Source organism: Argiope bruennichi, chromosome 7, assembly GCF_947563725.1.
Source record: "Argiope bruennichi chromosome 7, qqArgBrue1.1, whole genome shotgun sequence".
NCBI lineage: Eukaryota > Metazoa > Arthropoda > Arachnida > Araneae > Araneidae > Argiope > Argiope bruennichi.
In genome coordinates, this window is record NC_079157.1 from 92,904,241 (window position 1) to 92,923,952 (window position 19,712).

General features: G+C 26.9%; 1 protein-coding gene across 1 annotated transcript in view; it reads right to left on the reverse strand.

The window, feature by feature from the left end:
- The window catches only part of LOC129976548 (zinc finger protein 512B-like), a 32,691-nt gene extending 18,949 nt beyond the window's left edge, over window positions 1-13,742 (reverse strand). The window contains exon 1 of the mRNA XM_056090174.1: window positions 13,637-13,742. The gene's annotated coding sequence lies outside the window, so the exon portion shown is untranslated. The remainder of the gene's footprint in view (window positions 1-13,636) is intronic.
- Between the last annotated feature and the right edge of the window lie 5,970 nt (window positions 13,743-19,712).

Genomic DNA, 19,712 nt, shown 5'->3' on the forward strand with positions numbered 1-19,712 from the left:
CGAGTTGAACTAGTTTCCAGAAAGGATGTGTAAATATTGAAATGAATGTTTGGTGCTTGTGAAGTTCAATGCCAGTTTTTTTTTTTCTTTTTGTAATCAAATGTGCAATTTGCATTTAAATTTTAAGTTATACATATGATGATTATGAATTTATAAAAAGATAATTTTGTAAAAATATTAATCAGCTTTTATTTTCATTATACTTTAAGAACTCCGGATTAATTAAAGTCATCCCCAATTCTATTTTGATTCCATACTTATATATATATATTTTTATTATGATGATCGAAAAATTAAAATCATTTATTTATGCACTGAAAGCGTTTTTACAGCCTTACAAATCATTAATTTCGATTTTTTAATTTTAAAAAATGTACTAATTCATTTACAAGATATTGTAATTTAATATTAAATTATGATTTAACCGGAAATAATTGAAAATGAAAGCTGTGTCCAAGAATTTCTATCTAAATACATTTCCATTTCTTGTGCAACATAATGGAGTTTAGTTTTATTATTAGTTGCTAATATATATAGCGAAAATGTTGAAATATTATTGAAAAAATATTTGTTCAACAACTAAATATCAGATATCGAGGTATTCAAAATTTAACACACTAGACTTAATTTAGATTAAATGCATTCAAAAATATTCTGATTATATAGAATATATAAAGTATTTATTTCGAATTATTTTTAATATTTTTTTGTTAGCAATTAGCCTTGAAAATAATATAGAAATCAAAACACTATAAAATTTTTATGAAACGAGGGTTATTGCACATTTAAAAGCTTAAGATAAATATTTTGCCTTTAATTTATATTCCATTTAATTAATTGGTATTCTTACTACATTTCAATTTCTAACAGATTCCAAGCAAAGTTATTTTTCATACAATATTTTCAAATATCCAAGAAGCCTCTCAAGGGATTCATTAAAATATCAATACTTTTTTTACAATTGTATTGTTTAAATAATATTGTAATTACTTAAAATTTTAATATCGAATAATTTCATTTTAGATCGACAGACAAACATATCACAATTTTCAAAATTACTATACAAAGTCAAAGTCGGGTTTTTTTAATGCTTTTAAAATAGTCATACTTTCTTAAATAAGTAGTTAACTATTTTTGTATTATGATTAGTTAATTTGAAAGAAATATATTTAACTTAAAACAGAGGTTTTTTTCTTGATCTGGAATTTATTTAGACGTTATTCCCTCTATGATGAAAAAAGTGTAAATATATATAAATATTTACAATTAACAACTTTTAAATTAATCAACATTTTTAATTACTTTTTACGAATCACAAATAGATTAAAAATAAAAATTGAAGCAGGAAAATAAAATTTCAACGTTTTATTGTTTTAAGTTGCCGTTGGTACATGTCTTCAATTCTTGAAATTAAGTCCTTTAAAAATCATTCTGTGTTAGCTGCGATTGGACAGCCACTGATCTAACCACATGCCGTTCGAGTATACCATCTATAGTGAGGTATTAATTGACCAACAGCATATTAAGAAAGTTAAATTAAAATTGGTTCACAAAGTTGTAATAACATTTTCAAACGAAGCTCAACTGTTATTCAATCATTTTTGATTCACAGAGATTGTATCTCATTTTTTATTTTGATTGAAGTATAGGCTTCTAATATTTTTGAAGCTTTAAAAATAATAAACACAGCCCATTTTTGACTACAGCTTATTCCTTGATTGATTCTTATATAAAAATAATCAAAATATTAAAAAACGCCAAATAATATTTCTGCGTAGAAATGGAGCACACTAGGATATACCTTTTCTACAATTTTATAATCAATTAATTTGAGTATTTTTTTACATTAAAATAATATTCTTATTGACTTTAAAATGATAAAAAAAATGATTAGCATTCTCAAAATCAGGTTAGAAATCAACAAAAGATAAAGTTTGGGAGTATTTAAAAAATAATAATAATTTCAGCCTGCTTCATCTGTCTGTTACAAAATTTTTTGAAATTTCTCTACTTGTTTTCGCAAAAATATTTTGATAACATATTTTACAATAATGGTATGTAGATTGCGAATTTATTTTCTTATAAAAATATTCATTCTAAAGCATTACATTTTAAATTAAATAAATTATTTCTTTGACTGGCAACATGTATAAAAAAGTTTGAAAAAGTAAAGTAAAATTGTATTGACTGATAATTAGTCTCGATATAGTCAAGAATTAATTAATAGTTATTCAATTAATATCGCTAATGTTATTTGGAATCAAAACAAAATAAATTCTATCTTTAAAAAAGTATTTTCTTCCCTCGTTTTAAAGAAAAATTATTAATATATAAAAATAAGTATATATTTGCTCTAAGATAAAACTTCTTTCTAATATTTTTATTCATCCTTCACATAAAAAACGTGGCATAAAAAAATAGAAACACATCTTACTGCGGCTGAAAATTGCTTTATTGCTTCTGTGAACTTTAATTTTTATATTAAAGTATTTATCTCGAAATTGCCTGAGGTAATAATTAAGATAACAATCAAATTATTTTGAAGATGACTGAAACCATTTTACAAATTTCCGTAACAAGCGAGAAAATACATTCATTATTTCAAATGAAATAACTAGATTCAATTTATTGGAAGTCCAGTGTTCCAGTTTCTTATAAGTAACGATTCGTTCCCATGCAATTTTGAAGTAATGGTCTGTTTTTGAATGACACGTTTTTGTCAAAATAAGCATTGCGTTTCATGAAGCTGAAATTTTTCAAAATGCTCTTCTTTAACCTTAATATTTTTTTCTTTAAAAAATTAAATATTATAAAATGAGAGTAATGCCGTGTTAATAAAAAACATTGCTATAGTCACAATTTTCTTGATTATCTGCCTTCGAGAACCGTCTAAGCTATTCCACAATTCATATTAGTATGGATTTAAAGGACACATTAAGTCAAAATTTTACGATGCTAATATAAAACAGCAAAGCATTTTAACAGCAATTTGCATTTTTATTCAATAGTCTTTACCTGCCCTCAAAAGATTAAAAATATATCAGTTTCAGATTTCTATCACATTACATTTCAAATTATTGTCAAATGATAAAAAAAAATACTTTACGTACTTCCAAAAATTCTATAAATACAAACAAATCAATTTAAAAAAAAAATAGTCATTTTTTAGGTTTATAATAAAAAAGTATTTTTATATTTTAATTATTTTTTACTTTGTCTTTATAATTCACTATTCAAAATATTATGGAATCCTGAAAACAATAAACTTTATAAACTCACAAATAAGTTATAATTACTTGTATTAAACAGTGTTTAATTAAACTAAATGATTAACTATTAAGTAAACTTGAAAATAATGAAACTGAGTATTGTTATCTAAAATATGTAATAAAGACTCTCTATTTCTCTCTCTCTCTCTCTCTAATCCGACACATATGGGAGCGGTTGCTTGTTGGATTAAAGAGAGTAGTCGGATTATAGAGTATGATATAAACATTATGAACTATCCAATGATAATTTTTATGCATGTATTAAATAAGCCAACAAATGTTAAAGAGAAAAATAGCATGTTAGGGTTTTAAATAGGAGCACATTAAACAGAAAAATCCTGTATTGAAAGCGGGAAGGTTTCAGGTTTTATAAAGAAAGAATGGTTCAACACCAAATAGCAGACTCGAACGGATGTACCGGACTAAGGGGAGGATTGGAGTTACGAAAGTCGGATTAGGGAAAGTCTAATGTATACAGAATTTCAAAACTAGCGAAAAACTTCTGGAAGTCAGTGAAAAATCGATTGCAAAAAAATTGAACGAAAGTAAAAATAAACGTGTATAAAAAGCATTTGCAAAATTTTTGTCACCAAAGCCAATACTGTATGAAATATCCTCCAGTTTGTGTCTTTCAGCTTTTAAATTAAAAATGGTAAAAAAATCTTTTGTTACGAGACAAAAAAAAGTCTAATGAATAAATATTTACAAGCATTAAATTGTTATATGAAACATTAACATGATAATGAAGAAGTAAATAAAAACTAAGCTGCAAATTTAAATTTTCCTAAATATGTTTCCTTCTAATATAAATTAAACCTCGCGGTCATAATATTGTTTTACAGAACTTTAGTTAGTAATTAGAAACTATAGAGTTTCTAGATCCATTCGGCAGAGTCACTGTTTAAATAAAAATGTTGGGCTCATATCTAGACGTGATCTATAATTAAACGATCAACTGATCAACAATGACAGAACTTGGATGTGACCTTATCGCACTAGGAAAATTATTGCGTGATTTTCGCTGATGAGAATATGAACATTTATTAGCTTAACTACGAACAAATTTCTCTCGATGCAAAACTTGAGTTCTTATTTTTGAGCACGAAGTGAAGAAATTTGAAAGTATTACAATCATTAAAAAATTTGATTTCCAGATTTTGAGGGAATTACTCTTTATAGATCTTTTTGGAAACATATAAATATTTTTGAGATTTCTTGTTTTATGTCTGCTTGTTCTTACATGAAATCGATTGCAGATAGAATCTAAAAGAAAGAAATTTTGTATATGGTATGAACATCAAAATTATACATCTGTGTCAAATATTGTATGGAATCAATCAATAAGAAATATATTTGTCTTTTCAAACAAGTGCACGTGAATGTTAAAGGCCTACTTAATTTCTCTAGGTTGACTATCTGTTTTTACGGATGCAAATATAATATACCAAAAATGAAAAATAAATGGGTGAATTTAAATGTAAAATCTTTATAAAAAATTGTTGCAAATATCGAATTTTAAAGTAAACAGGTCAACTAATAAATTGTCTTCCTATTTAGAAAAATAATTGAAATTTGCCATGTAGTCTTCATAATGCTAAGAAATTAATTATAAAATGCATATTATTGTCTAAATATATAAGACTGTATATCAGAGAAAATCCTTCTTATTAAGATAATGTTACAGAGTATCAAATACGTTACCATTAATTACATAATACGCAAAAGCAAAGAAAAAATACCTTCAAAACCTTGACCGCATGCTTATATTTTACCTAAAATTCAAATGTTCACGTATCTTTAATATTTTATTTTATGTCATTTCCTTTAAAAAGACTTGGCTATCTTTAAAAAAATAAAATATCTTTAGAAGCTTTTACTTTCCAAATGATTATACATCCAAACTATATTTCCTAGAAGATAATTGTTTCTCTAAGATAGAAAAAACACACTATCTATTCTTAATTACGACTAAATCTAATCTTCTTTTCAATTGCTTCTCAAACGAAAATGGCAACAATACCAATTCTAATTTTAACTTTATACCTGCGGCTATATATGTCAGCTGTCATCTCTCACAAACGAATCGAAAGTAAATTGCTGAAACTTTTAATCGTTTGATATTTTCCCTTTTCCTCATCATCCAGTAAACTGTAACCGTGTTCTCATTTTTCAAACCTGAATTTAGGCCCGTTTCAAATTAAGGAAAAGAAATTTTCTGTTTCAAAAAGGTAATCCATGGAAAACTCTGGTCAAAGTCCTTGTTTTATAAATAGTAATTTACTTTAGAGTTCAAAAGATCTAATTTAGAGTTCCGATTTTGTTTCTAATTATTTTGTATCATCCAATAATGTTATTTTAAATGTAAAATTTATTGTAATTCATTTAAAAATTCATCTGATGCAATTAATTATTTTCACTATAAAAAATTATGAAAAAATTTCGTTCAGAGTTTCCCCTATGTGAATTATTAATTATTCTTTATTAGAAAGAATTACATTTAATTAATCCCAAGTTAAACTGTAATGTATTATTATTATATTTTCCTTTTAAATGTGACTTTGTAACTTGAAATCGAAACATAAAAAATAAGCTGATATAATTCTCCTGTTAAAAAATAATAACTTCCTTGGCATGATTTTGCCATACGGAAACAAGTAGCTGGTAATTATTTATTTGAATCCCACTGATTAATAGTTATAGTTTTTCTCCAATCAAAATTTAAAACTTTCTAGCAAACAAAGACAAATATTGATCGATTTTTCAATACTTTTGTAATAATTTACCACCAACAAACATTTAAGATATAAATCCTTCTTTTGCTTCAGAAATGAAATTGAAAGATTTCCGTGTATCGATAGTTTGTCCGATTTCGCAGAATCTGTCAAATAATATTCTAATATCAATGATAAGCATCTGGAAATTTTTCACCATTCATGTTTATCAAATTTCTTCAATAATCGTTTGCTAATGGTAAATGTACTGCCGCAAAAAGATGAAAAACAACTAAAAATTCTTATTCTAGAAATTTAATATCTGTTTAAGTGACAGCTTCTCGATTGACTTTCTCTATTTTAAACTTTCAAAGGCTAAATTTATTATTAAAAAAAGAAGATAAAAATATTTAATCCTGTGGTTGGCGGAAGACACTACAATTATTTTCTTCAAATAACTTCAAAAAGGAGAAGAAAAAAAAATATTCTTATTTCCCATTGAGAATTTCATTTTTACGTGGATAGTTAACTAGTACCTAAAAGTTAACAGAATTGATTTACCCACAACATCTCAAGAATTTTAAACATCGACTCTCACAAACATCATATAAGCCATTAAATCCTTTAGTCAAACTTATTCTCACTTCCCTATACTGCCTTTCACAGCTTAGTAAAATACAAATCCTTTTTAAAAGACGACTAAAAACAACAGCAACAAACAGAACCTAAGGCATCTGTTTCTGATCGGCACGAAGCAACAAATTGCATTTCTATGGATATAAGAGGGAAAAGATGTCTAAAAAAGGATCCGAGAACTGTCTAAACAAGGTGGGTAATGACCGTCGTCCATACACAGCTGACGTCAGTCGACCGCTATGTTCACGAATGGAACGAACACGCTTGTTGATCGCGCCTTCTTCTCGTGGCAGACGAAATTAAAAACGAACGGATTGGTTAGTGGAAGGAAAAAAAGGAAAATGAAGTTCAATGTCGTTTGATCGGAGACGATAGGTTGGGAGAGTGAATTTTCACGCCACTTTGCACGTCAGGTGTGTAAGATTGCAATGGTTGGATGATGTAGACATTGAGATAGAAGGAATTTGGTGGAAAGTTGAGATTTAATAACTGCTAAAAAAAGAGGGAAAATCGATAACAATCGTAGATTACGTTGGGCAATCACGAATTTTGTTTCTTTGTTTAAATCTTACTATCTTTGTACAAGTCTTTACTGTGCCATAATATTCATCTTCTAGCTTATAATCAAATAGTCCAGATTAAAAATTAACTGGATTGAAATTCAAGCACTTAGCTTTCGATGTGTTCTCCAAATTGTATATATAAAATGGTGCTTACTAATACCTAAGATCAATGACAGATTTCCGATTAAGCTGACTTGGCAACTGCTTACGATCACTTGGATAATAAGAGTCGCACACAAGTCGATTTTTAAAAAAGTAATATTGGTCTAGTTACCAAAAGAATTTGTAAAAAAAAATCTATAAATTCTGAATTGTAAGGGTAGTTCTAGCAATTTGCCAAGGTCAGGTTCTTATATACTTCATTCTAGTCACTTAGTTATTATAGTATTTATCAAAACTAAGTTCAGATTAAATAATATTGGATACAAACTTAATGGAATTCTGTGATGAATCGTAATAAAATAATTAAGAACAATTTTTGCAAATTACCTACATGAAAAGCTAAAAAAAATAATAATAAATATGTTGATTAAATTTATAATATGTAGAAATGTGAAAATAACTTGTCGAAAAATAGGAATTTCATTATTGTGCACTACCTAAAGCAGTAAAATGCCAGAATTTGCTACTGAATATGTTTCAAACATAGAATAGTTCTCATAAACATGATGGCTCGCTTCATTTCAGTTCATTATAGAAGTTCCGTATCCTAATTCTAGAATATTTATTAATTATCTTTCTGTGAAGATTCGTGCTTTCATTTATCTTTTCTCAAAGATATACACATGAAAGCACGAAATGCTCTACAAGCTTGACAGTTTGACATGTCATATTAGCCTCACTATAATTTGGGAGGATGGGAATGTGAATCTCAGAGCGAACTTTTTGTAATTTTAATTAGAATTCAAATAATTAAAGATTAAATTTCAATTTTGATGTGTTTTTTTACCATAACTTCCAAAAATATTATAGAACGAAAATAATTTTTGAGCAGTTTTAAAACATAAGCATTTGTTTTTAATGATATAACTGAATTATAGAGCAATTTTTTGATGAATTTGAATTAAATTTTTAAAATTTTATATCTCAAATCTCTTTATAGTTGATATTATTATTCTAGCGTGCCTATTTTTCCAATGTTGATACTCAAAATATAAAAATTCGGCTTATTTTACATTGAAAAATAAGTCGAAGTATAAAGCACTTTTTTAATAAAAAAATTTTTAAATTCTGTTGTACTTATAACTAAAGTTTAATTTCAAAGTTTAAAAATGATTAAAAAAAAATAAAAATGTTTTTGTTTTAAATACTGCTATTTTTTCTTGTGATATAATTCGATGTATAGAAATATTGCCAAAAAATCAGTGAAATGCATAGCACAATAATAGAAAGGTATAAGACTTTTAAAATAGTACAAGTTATATATCTATGGAAATTTGAAGTTTTAAAATATTTTGTTCAGGTAGCAGACATTCAAACCAACTTAAACAAATAGAATTCAATAAAAAATTTTATCAACCATTATTCCAGCGAACTTACTTGGCACCAACAACAATAGCAACTAGTCGGCTAATATAAATATAAGTCTCACATTAAATGGGGAGAAAAAAAACATTTCCCGAATAATTTATTTTATTTCATCAACAATATTCACATAGTTATTGGTTGAAAAACAAAAAATATCTACACTTTAATAAAAGTATTTTCATTTGAATCTGTAATTTATCATTTTTAATTTCTAAAAAATTCCTTGAAAACTTTATTTTAGATTTTAAAATTTAAAATTTCAATTTTTATTGTATAAATTTGCAATTATTTTATATCATTATTAAATGAATATATTATAAGCCAAATTTGTATCACTTATATTAAGAAACAATTATCGAATTAGGATTAAGTCTAATGCGTACATATGATGGGAATCCCTACATTTAAGGATGGACATTTGCCTAAATCATTACGGAAAAAATATCAATGGTGCATTGTTCCAAAATAAATCATTCCATTATGAGTAATCTGCGGCACAACTTTTGAAGTTCGTTCAATCATTTGTAATAAACTATTGATTTTAAAGAAAAGTTAAAAATAATTTATAAATCCATAAAATAATAAATGATTTCTAATCATATAACGTGTACTTTTTCAATTTCTGAATTGATTTTGAACAATTTAATTATTAGTTCATGAATTTTGTTATTACAATTTTCGCGTTCAAACAGAGAAATTTTTAATATTGAAGTTTTAATTAAATAATAACAGTTTTTCATATAATTTTAATTAATAATTTATTCAATATTTATTTATTATTATTTTTTCTGCATTCCCTTAATTTATTTGCAAAACGTTAAATACCTGTTGTGGAAACATAAAATATCTCGTTTTGAAGAATACAATAATCATTGTCATAACTGTCACTGAATTTGATGTAAAAACTTTTTCTGTTTAATCCTAACAAACAAATTATAAGCATTTCTCAATATTTAAATTTAGATATATTTCGTTTCGAGGGCCAAATTTGTTAAATCTTTAAAAGAATACATACTTTTATAGAATTTGTCCAGTAAAATAGATGGAAGCGAATCCAATAGCATTCAAATGTTTTACAACGTTCTTTTATTTATTTCATAAATCCTTCATATTTTAAGCATATCAAAATTTTACTTAATTATTATAAAATGTTAAAAAATATTTCGCATAAATTTATTTTACTTCAACAGAATGAATAATAAATTCCTTTTGATTTTAGCTAAACTGAGTAGTAATATTCTTTAAACTTCGGTTACTTCAAAAAATGTAAGAATTTCCAACTATTGGGCTTTCGAGAACGGACCCTAAACAAAAAAAATTAGTAAAAAAAAAAAAAAAAAAATACTAATAATATATTTTTGAAACCTTAGTTATTGCATTCTAAGTAATTTGCTACGCAATGTATTAAAGTTGTTTCAGTTTCCTAAAATAGCACTTGATTCCCTTTCATAATCACATTCAACTACTGTTTTAATTAGAATATTATCTAGAGCTTAATTGGCATTAATTAACTCCAATTACACGGCATTAGGTTTTTTTTCAAAGCCGAAGGAAAAGCTTGAGAACATAGATACAATAAAAAGGATCCTCACTTGAGAACATAAATACAAAAAAAAAAAAAAAATCCGTCACAGCACTTTTTTTTTACAAAGGGATATAAGTATAACTTTAGATTTTTAATTCCGTAATAAATATCTTCTTATTATATGGAAGATATTCAATATAATAAAAAGGAATAATGTCTGTGTCTATTATATTTTGCATATATAAATTTTAAAGATAAGTTAAAGCTTTATCGTTAAAATTTATAACTGTAAAATTAATTTTAACTGTAATTTAATATGCATGCAAAATTAATTAATTGTAATATGTTAATATGTAAAATTAATTAACTGTAATTTAATATGCATTAATTCTCACAATAAATGTCTATCCTGTATCTCAATTCTGTTGCCTTTTTGAAATAAAATAATAAGCGAAAGAAAATTCGTTTAATAAATAACATAAAAATAAATATGCTCATCTTTTCCTTCTGCCTCGTTGCCAAATAAGGCCTTTTCTCTGTTTTTAGGATTTTAACTTTTCCTAAAATAAAATTATAACTTTTTTCTGAACAGTGCCAATACCTTCTGAATTTTAGTCAAGGATGCTCTAGGTACTGATAAGAAAATGGGAATTAAAAAGTTTTCTACCAGGGCTGCTCAATTAATATAGTGCGTCTTCTTCCTTTACTATTTATACTATTGGTAACACAAAATTCACATCAAGAAAATTAATTTTATCCAAAATTGATACTGAACTGCAATTATTCTCTACAACAGAGCGAAAAGAACCGAAGAAAATATCCGAATTTTATATATACTATACATTCAAAACCAGAAATTGTCTACCATTTCTAGAAAATATTTAAATTTCTTAATTTAATACCTAATTATAAATTAATTAAAGAATTTTCCAAAATGCGAACAAATCTGATGAGATAAAATTCAGAAGTCGAGTTACTTAATATTACTCATTATATCTAATAAAAATTATAATCATCTCGCTATAGCAAAAATCATTTCGCAATGAAAAAATTGAATTCATTGCAAATAAAATAGCTCAAACAGAAGAGCCGCTAATTGATCGACAGCTATCCTCAAATTATCATTATTTCCACCCATTCGTAATGAAATCTCATAAAACCTGATATCACCCATCATTAAGGAAACAGCATAACCACCTTGCGGAGTCACTGAACTCTGCCCTATTTAAACTGCATTTAAATGCGTTTTATGTACATACCACCATCCTCCAGTCATACTGTTACTTTCATTGTATGAATAAATAATCAATTACTCCTTTGCTTACAAGAAAATTGACTAAAATGTGGGCTTGCTTTTATCTGCATTAGAAATCAAAATAGCACATTAAGAAAACGGTTTCACACAGTGACAGATAAACACGCTCCTTTCAAATTTCGATGAAGAAAGACCTCAAATTTTCTTATATAAACACTATATATACAGATTATAGTAATTCTTCGATTATTTTACATACGTAGAATTAAATGAGAAAACAATATCCTATTTGAAAATTAATAATGCTTTAAAATATATATATTTTTTTATATTAAAATAATTTTAAATCTTTTAAAACTCTCCATGGTAACAGCATTAAAAGTCTTGATATTTATTAATAGACATAATTCATTTTACATATAGACCGTGCTGAAAATTCATATTTGCAGTAGCAATTAAAACAAATAATGTATTTATTGCACCTTAATAAAATTTTAATTTCTGTGTTCAGCGACAACTCACATTCAATGTGCGTAGAAACTACAGACAAACGTATTATAACTCAATGTAACAATATTTATTAAGCACATAGTTTCATAAAACAAAATATCGATTACTCTCGCTTAAATCCAAGGTCTGTTCAAAAATATGAATTTTTTAAAAAAATAAATTCAGAGCAATATTTGGGACTATTTAATTGAGAATAACGACATGATGTGCGTCTTTTCTCCTTTTCCGATACCACTGATCATAAATGAAACTTTTATTTATTCTGTTTAACACTCTAATATCCTTCATTTTTTTTCTTACAGAGAAAATCGGGACTAAAATCCTTTGCTATTAAAAGCGTTACACGAACCTCACACCTAGCTATAATCAAATTTAAAAGCAATATAGCACGAACTTAAAATAGAAACAGCATTTTAATTTCAGAATTGATTTTAATATTTCTTTCAAAGATCCAAAGTAGCATTTAAATTAGGTTTTAAATAAATTATAGTTGTACAAAACTTTGCTTGTTAATTTAATAAAATACTTTAAAGGTTGGAATTGATTAATTTTTTTAGTGTATATCTCCCAAAAAAATTACTTTTTTCAATGTTTGAACATAAAAAACTGCAAATGTTTCTAGCTGTAAAAAAATCGTCGATATCTGCAACACACATTTGAAAATAAAATTGTTTATTAATTTAACAATTGAAAAATATTTAACAAGTATAAAGATGCATTTCTGATTAGGTTTAAATAGTTCCGAGAAAGATAGGAATAAAATTATTTTAAATCTCATTTCATTCTATTGAATATCTTTCTGTGCATTTTGGTGATATTGGCAAAATAACTATTGCTTTCAAAATGTAACAAAACATGAAGTTTCAAATCATAATTTTACTAATTACAAAAAAATTTGTTATTTATTTATTCTACGAAAAGCGAAAAGTATACAATTTTAACATTACATTCTTCATTCCAAAGAACCAACTTTCTCATTAAATATAAGAGCAGATTTACTGTACATTAATTATAAAGCATTAGAAAAATTCTGCATTTCCGTTTTCATTTAATTATCATGTTTAGGCTCAAATATATTTTTATTTTAAAATTTTGAGTACAATATTTTAAATTATTTGAAAGATCAGATTAAAGGTTCATTCTCTTTGAATGCTTTCGGCATTCCATTATATTTCTTCAACTAATTTTTCCAAACAGTATATTTATTTTTATCCAACAAAAATTATATTTAAGATTGTTATTCCTAATCGTTATTTCGACAAAATCCAAATAACAATAACAGTGGATATCTCGTTCCAATTCGTATAATTTATAGGTGACACTGAATTCTTTTTAAAATGTTTCTAACTGAATTTCTGCAGTAAAAGCCACAAAGGCAAACTTATTTCGTGCAGAATTAAAAAAACACATCTGCACTGAGATTTATAAATCACTATTAATAATTTAGATAATTCTTTTTTCAAATTCTTAAATTGTCTGCAATGTTTTCTTCAATTTTGGATGTCTCAACATTGCCAGAAATCTTTCTTATACACTACCTAATCCACGTGAATTCCAACTGTAAACTTTTCGCCGTTCGCTTTCAAAACCCACGAGACAAACTGAGTAAGAACGTGCTGAAAAAGAGTTACGCATCTTACCTTGAGGACTATACGCTGAAAAATGATTGAATAATACGTTCACGTTCCTCGTCTCACAACAAAACACAACTCCATGCCTTCACAGACATGCCATCGCAATATATACGAACAATCACCACCAATAGCAACATCTGACCTACTTGTGGGATACGTCACGAAATGTAGGACAATAATACTTACTCGACCACTAAGGCAGCTCACAAGGAGGCTTGCTTCATCTGCCTTCAGAAAACTGTGGATCTTTTCTACCTTCGATTTCGTTTTTATGTTTTGATGCTGTTTTTGTTCACGAGTGTTTTCACCTGCCCCGGTGTAGGCCCGGAGCGGTGTTTTAAACATCACTCTCGATTCTTCGCCGATCGTTCGTTGAACTCCTCGTAAACGAATTTTGATACCCCTTGTTCTGAAAAATATGTGGCAGCATCCAGTGATTGTAAACTTCTATCTTGTTTACAGTCGTGGCTGGAATAATTATTAACTTTTTGTATGTTTTGTTTGCTACTGAAAGTGGGCACTAACGTGACCAAATGAACTCCAATTTGAGGCGTTATTCGAGAAGGAGGTAGTAGGAGTATTAAAGAGGGATAAATAAAGCGAAATTAATTTATAAATAGTGAAATAATCGCCAATTTTAAAAACATGTTCCAAAAAATATATACATATCCTTATAATATTCACCACAATTTTTATTCTATAATAAAAACTGTGAAGGAATATATTTCAAAATCATATTTAACTTTTAATGCCAGATTTTTTTAACAAAAAAGATTTAGAGATTTTTTTGCGTTTAATTTTTGAATAAATAACGGGGAAAATGTTAAAAAATCGTATTTTAAGGATGGTTTGCGACTGAAATTCAGCTTACTGTCAATCGGCAACAATGGGCCCTAGTTAATTAAAGAAAACTCTGAACAGTGATGTATGCATATTTTTATATCTTACTTTACATTCTTTATTCAATGTTGAAGAACAAAATCAATTATTTTCAATCCCAAAATCAAAAAAAAAAAAATAGTCTTAGTTATAAGAGAAAGACATCAGTTTATTTTTTTGTTTTTTGTCAGCATTCCAGCTATCGTGTCCATGTTGCAAATTTTTTAATACAATTTTCAGAATGTATCCTATTGGCAAGGAGCAGTACTAAAATTCAATCTTATGTAAGTTTTTTTCAATGTAAGGCTTCATCTTTGTAATAATATTAGAATTACATTAACTTTGCTAAATGATAATACCCAGTGTCGGTTATAAATTCAAATCCTGTCATAATTGTAAATACTCTACTTGAATACAAATACTAATAATAAATACTGCACACTAAGTAATGTGCACTCTACTTGAATATAAATAAAAATTGCTGTTTCAAAGAAGCTATTGATAAGTTATGAATAACAGAAATTTGAACTTTGAAGTATAACGAAAAGTGTTTCCTATTTTTTGGGGTATCTCCAAATATAGCAAATCTCTTAATATTAAATCGCTGTAAAACAAGCATTAAATTAATATACGTTTTCCAAATTTTAAACAATATTGCGCAATTTGTATTAATTAAGGAATTTATATCTGAAAAAGTGTGATATATAAATACATTATTTTTATCTCAAGCAATTTGGCAACAACTGAATTATCATCAAAAGAACTATTACTGTTTTTTGGAGTAATTCGTAGAAATGTAACGAAATTCAAACATTTTTAGAGGATGGGCGTGTTTTGTTATATAACATAAACCCGCTAGAAAGAAGCATAGTTGAAATGAATTATATCTTTGAAAGATACGTTAGATTAGATATTTTCAAATCATATTATTAAAAAAAAATATCAAAAAAGGAACTTCAGAGTGCGAAATTCATTTAATTAACATTCAAAACGAATTGACTCAAATCGTATAAACTGTTGTTTATATAATTAATGTTTGGAAGATCATCCATCACTGTCAGTATGCAAAAAGAAAGCACTGTAATCACCAAAAAAAATTCGAATCTGAGAGTTCAACGAATCTTCACATTTCAAACCTACCTGAATTCGAAAAAAAGTGTTTTTTGTTATAACTGCTCTATCTATCTATCGTTCTATCTGTCTGTCTGTAAACGTGAAAACTCACAAACTCTTTGAGCGAGAGAAATGAAATTTGATATATAATCTCTATTCCAAGTTGTTCTAAATTTGAAAATATCTGTGAAATTTTGAACTAAATCCTTCAAATACCCTAATATTTCTAAATTTGATATTTAAATTTAACATCAAAAATGTCTATTCATATCAAATTTAGAACTAAACCTAGCAAGGGGTCGATAGTCAGTTGATCTGCACCTTCATAAGCAAACAGGTGCGATAAATAAAATATATGAAATCTAGAATGCTATTTTGTGATTATTTTTGTACCTCAACGGCAAATTATGGTTCTATTCGGTTGGAAAAAAGGGTCCAAAATGCATATTTGGTTTTCTCATACTTTTATATTAATCGCCACCCAGAGATTAACCTATTAAAAATCATCAAATATCACATTCTAATAGGCCTTTTTGCTCGACAGTAGCTTTCGCTTAATATTACAAAAAGTATATTTATCAGTATGTGAGGGAGAGTATAAGAGAAAGTTTTGTTGAGACAACTCCCGCTGATTTTGGGAAGCAATCACTAAACTTTTACTATGTTCTCAGGTGTTCTAAATGAGCTTTCGGTTTGCTTATCATTTCCTAGGTACTTACTCTTTTTGATCCCCAAAAAATGATTTTTTGGAACAGGAAAATTTTTTGATTTATTTGAATAATACTCAGCCTAAATTTGTTTCACCAACTAGTATGTTTCCAAGGCACTTTTGCAAAGTATTACATTAAGTTTTAACTGCAGCTGTTTATTTCATCTTAATAATTCAACATGAAAAAGCTTTATTTTCCCGATGTGCAAACATTACTTTTGAGCGAGTAAATGGATTCTCAGAATTTTGATAATACTCCAGCAGATGATCGATATTTATCACCCATAAGCGATTATATTGATGGCATTTCTGCAGGCTAAAATCTATCCTCAGTCTTGAACTTTTTTGCTTATGTATTATCAATATAAAAATATTGCATTTTTCTGAAATCTTAATTGAAAATGTAGTGATTACATATGTTTTTGTATTAATATTTAATGATTGATTTACACTAGTCGCTTTTGGTGACCTGCTAGTTTCCAGGAATATTAGTTATATTTGATACCACTTAAATCGTTTATATATATATTCATGTCCATGCTCCCGCCAAACTGTCCGGAATTAAATTCCTATTACTTCAATTGTCTTACAAGTGTTTCCTTCATTCCCTATATGAACCATTCTAATGAAAACTAGTCACATATCATAGCGCTATTAAAAACATGCATGCGCAGTTCAAGTATCTTTAGACTTTTGCAATATTGTAAAATCAATTTTTTAGTCGCATAGTAAACTACACAGCTATTAAACAGAAAAATTCTTCTTCAGTTTTCAACTTTAGAAAAAACCGCACGATTAAATATTTAATAAATTATTTAAAACGGTTTGAATTTCTGAGCAGCAATATATTCGATTGATGAAAATTAGGTCAAAAAAATATTTAATGAAACATTGGCAAAATTTAGAAGACATTTGTAAAAATCTTTAATTAGCATAATTAAAAAAGACAATTTTTTAAATCTTAAAACGGTGTAAAATTTATTTTTATTTTTGTGCAATTATATTTATAGAAGTTATCACAGAAAAAAAATTTAAATTTCAGCTTATTTTTAATTTAATTTAAATTTCAAAAATATCGCTGCGACATTCCTGTTTTTAGAATTCCTAATCCATTTGGACATTCCTACCCTTCAAAATTTATAGTGTGCTAAATTTGATATTGTTGGTCAAACGATCTGGTCTCGAAAATACTGATATGCACATAGACACATACATATTCATCTGTTTTATTAGTAGAAATTACGGCCCTATGTTCCATCCTAATAATTCAACATGGAAAAAACTGAAATTCCAGACATTTTTCTGATCCTATTAGTTATATTCAGTAAAATATTCTTGATATTCTACTATTTTAAATAAAATAAAAAAATCTACTTTTCTGCAAATTGATTTTTTCGAGGCTGTCATTGAAATGATCTAATACTATTAAATAAAGATGTTAAAAATTACATATTTAAATCAGATCTAGCTGCAGAAGATTGGAGTTGCATGTATTGCAATCGTCTAAAATTTCTAACCAGAAATTTTGATGAATCTCCACATTTCAGATTTTACTGAGTTTGAATAACAAATTTTTGTAATTATAAAAGTCTGCCTACCATACAATCTCTCTTTCAATTTATATATGAACGCGATAATTTAGAACACATTAAACTTGACGAAATAAATTATGTTTCAATTTCTATCAAATGTCGAATGAAATCCATTCTCATTGAATTTGTCTATCTGAATGTAAAAGAACACAACAATAACAAAACTTAATTACCGATATGAATAAAATTCGGCTCATAGTTTTAGCATCTAAAGTACAGAGGCGCACTGAATTTTAAACGAAATCCTTACTGGTCTGCACACTCGCATGCAATAAAGGGAAAACTCAAAATCGCAACCACTTAGATAAATGAAATTTGAATTATCATTTTATTAAAATAATAGTTGCCTGTCAAATTTTTGTTTTAATTTGGCAAAAAAAGAATTTCATGAGATATATTCAATTTTCTTTCCTAAAAAGTCTTCCCTACGAAGTACAAAACGCTCAAGCATGGGATTCTACAAATAAAAGTCTGAATATTCGTGGTTTTCATGGCCTTACTTAAATTCACAATTTTTATGTGGAAATGTGGTGGATTAAGGGATAACGCTTTTACTAAGAAATAGACTGGGGGACTTAAATAAATGGGGAGACTTACTGTGCCTGTTTTTGTTTAAAATATTGATATACCAAGATGTGATATGTTAGTTTACCAAATGTGTGATCGACTGTTAAAAATTTTAGTTTCTTAATTTCTTAAACTGTATATTTATCAACTAAAACAATATAAACATATTCTTTATGGCATTTAGAGTATTTTTCTACTTGGTAGCATAACCCAACCTCCAACTTTTTATAATAATAGTAATCTAGCTGTTGAACCGCAATTATAAAGGATATCTTTTACCTATTTATTGTTTATCCGTAATCCATTCATTAAAACGTCTGAATTCTAAATCAAATTTTATTTCGAAAATAAAGTAAAAATCCTCCAACAACTCTGATTTTGGTTCATTTTCCAGAATGAAGCGTTTGCCAAGAGCCAGGACAATAGTTTGGCGAACAACTTCTCATATATTTTCTCATTTCTCTCCATTCCTTTCTTTGACTACTTCTATGAACATACTTCCTGAATTTTTGGCACAGTAATACCTTATTTTTTAAAGAAAATTTAAAATATAATTTATTAAACAATATGAGACTTTCCTGGCTAGAGTCTAAGACAGAAAAATGAGTTAAATGTAAATCTACATCTTCACCTCGCGCTATTCATCAGTGATAAAAAAAATTTTGTTTAGTTTATGTATTTTTATCGCATATTTACATCATTTCCCTCGTTTTTTAATTGATACGAAATTCTAAAATATGTTTATTCTTTATTGAAACATTTAAAATATAATGAAATCATAAAAATATAACCTACTTTAATAAATTCAAGACCGGCCCTTAGGACATGAATGAGGTACATAAAAAGTGAAAAAGAAAGAAAAAGGATATAATAGTTGAGGAAAAATTAGTCTACTTTTTATGCAAGTCCAGAATGTGTGTGGTCTTTTTAATGTTAAGGTGTGTTTCAAATTTTTAGGGACACCAGTAAAAATGAAAATAAAAGCGTAAATAATAAATATTTGAAATTTATTTCTGAAAAAAGTTAGATAAATAACAAAAATAAATATTGTAAGATAATTTAGATTAAACAAATAAAGATTAAACAAATAAATTTCAACTTTGAAATAACTAAACAAAAGAGTAGCACAAATTTTGTGTTTCAAATTTTTAGGGACAGTGGAATTAAAAGCTTCAAAATTTCAAATTAAACTTTTTTACCGTTCAATATTAGCACCATTTTT